The sequence below is a fragment of the Coturnix japonica genome, unplaced genomic scaffold (assembly GCF_001577835.2).
Source record: "Coturnix japonica isolate 7356 unplaced genomic scaffold, Coturnix japonica 2.1 chrUnrandom1123, whole genome shotgun sequence".
Lineage (NCBI taxonomy): Eukaryota > Metazoa > Chordata > Aves > Galliformes > Phasianidae > Coturnix > Coturnix japonica.
In genome coordinates this window covers 3,759-5,975 of record NW_015440446.1, presented here as the reverse complement: position 1 = coordinate 5,975, position 2,217 = coordinate 3,759, and the positions used below count along the sequence as shown (strand labels likewise).

Sequence of the window (2,217 nt, the reverse complement as noted above, 5' to 3'; positions counted from 1 at the left end):
GGAAACAGGGAAGCTGGAAGAAACATCGAAGTAGCAGAGGAAACAGGAAGTAGGAAGGGTTGAATAAACAGGAAGTGGTAAAAGGGTGAATAAACAGTGAAGTGGGGGTGATAAACAAATAGAGCGAGAAAATGGCACGTGGAAAAAAGCCATTAAAATGGGACCTCAATCTACATTTTCCTTCTCCAAGCTTCAGCCAATAGAGGAGGCGCAGCCATGAAGTGGATCGAGAGCCGAGACGGCCTAAGTCTATTTCAGCCCAATCACAAGGCCCCATATCAAGCTTCCGCCCCTAACAAACCACCACCCCATTATAGGACATACTTATATGGATGAGCCAATCACGTGGCTCGGTTTAAGCCCCGCCCACCTGAGCTTCACTTCCGGGTCGAGGCGCCGCCATCTTGAAGCCGAGAGGCGGCGGCGCAACAAGATGGCCGCCAGCTGCCGCAGCTGAGCATCATGGGATAGATGGGAAGAGAAAGGGATTATGGGATGGATTGGGGGCATTATGGGATGGTTGTCTATGGGGCTCTATGGGGTCCCTATGGGGCACTATGGGGTCCCTATGGGGCACTATGGGGCTCTATGGAATAGTATAGGGGGATATGGGGTTCTATGTGGTGTCTATGGGGCTCTATGGAGTCATATAGGAAGACATGGGGTGTCTATGGGGCTCTATGGGGCACTATGGGGTCTCTATGGGACACTATGGGGTCACTATGGGGCTCTATGGTGTGTCTATGGGGCTCTATGGGGTCCCTAAGGAGCACTATGGGGAGTCTATGGGTCTCTATGGGGTCACTATGGGGTGTCTATGGGTCCCTATGTATCCCTATGGGGTCCCCATGTATCCCTATGGGTCTCTATGGGTCCCTATGTGTCTCTATGGGTCCCAATGTATCCCTATGGGTCCCTATGGGTCTGTATGGGTCCCTATGGGTCTCTATGGATCCCTATGTGTCCCTATATGTCTCTATGGGGTCTCTATGGGTCTCAATGTATCCCAATGGGGTCTCAATGTATCCCTATGGGTCCCCATGTATCTCTATGGGTCCCTATGTGTTTCTATGGGGTCTCTATGTGTCTCTATGGGTCTCTATGGGGCAGCTATGGGGTTGCTATGGGGCTGTGGGGTTACCATGGGGTCTCTATGGCTCCCTATGGCTCCCTATGGCTCCCTATGGGTCTCAATGTATCTCTATGGGTCCCTATGTGTCTCTATGGGTCCCCATGTATCTCTATAGGTCCCAATGTATCTCTATGGGTCCCCATGTCTCTCTATGGGTCCCTATGGGGCAACTATGAGTCTCTATGGATCCCTATGGGTCCCTATGGGTCTCTATGGGTCCCTATGGGTCTCTATGGGTCCCTATGGGTCCCTATGGGTCCCTATGGGTCTCTATGGGTCCCTATGGGTCTCTATGGGTCCCCATGTATCTCTATGGGTCCCTATGGGTCCCTATGGGGTCTCTATGGGTCCCTATGTATCTCTATGGTTCCCTATGTATTTCTATGGGGTCTCTATGTGTCTCTATGGGTCCCTATGGGTCTCTATGGGTCTCTATGGGCCCCCATGTATCCCTATGGGTCCCCATGTATCTCTATGGGTCCCTATGGGTCTCTATGGGTCCCCATGTCTCCCTATGTCTCCCCATGTATCTCTATGGGTCCCTATGTATCCCTATGGGTCTCTATGGGTCCCAATGTATCTCTATGGGTCCCAATGTATCTCTATGTCTCCCTATGTGTCTCTACGGGTCCCCATGTCTCCCTATGGGGTCTCAATGCATCTCTATGTGTCCCTATGGGTCCCAATGTATCTCTATGGGTTGCTATGGGTCCCTATGTATCCCAATGTATCTCTATGGGTCTCTATGGGTCCCCATGTCTCCCTATGTGTCCCTATGGGTCCCTATGTGTCTCTATGTGTCCCTATGGGGTTCTATGGGTCCCCATGTATCTTTATGGTTCCCCCACCTGCGGCCTCTGTTCCCCACCGACGATCTGGGCCAGGCTCCCCACAGCCCCCGGTTCCTTCAAGGCCTCACGGAGCCGCTTCGTGGCCTATAATTAAAACACCATTAAAAACCAGCCATTAAAACCCCCATAGGATTCAATATAAGGAGATAAACGAGGCCTAGAACCGAACCCGGCCCCCGGTACCTGCTGAATAACGGCGTTATCCGGTACCAGGAGCTGCTCCAACAGCGAGAC

At 52.0% G+C, this 2,217-nt stretch overlaps 1 long non-coding RNA gene across 1 annotated transcript; it reads right to left on the bottom strand.

The window, feature by feature from the left end:
* Positions 1 to 339: 339 nt before the first annotated feature.
* On the bottom strand, positions 340 to 2,217 carry LOC107307858. Its single transcript, XR_001552529.1, has 3 exons — positions 2,167 to 2,217; positions 1,981 to 2,067; positions 340 to 453 (listed from the first exon to the last, which is right to left on the bottom strand). It is a non-coding gene; the product is annotated as an uncharacterized LOC107307858 (long non-coding RNA).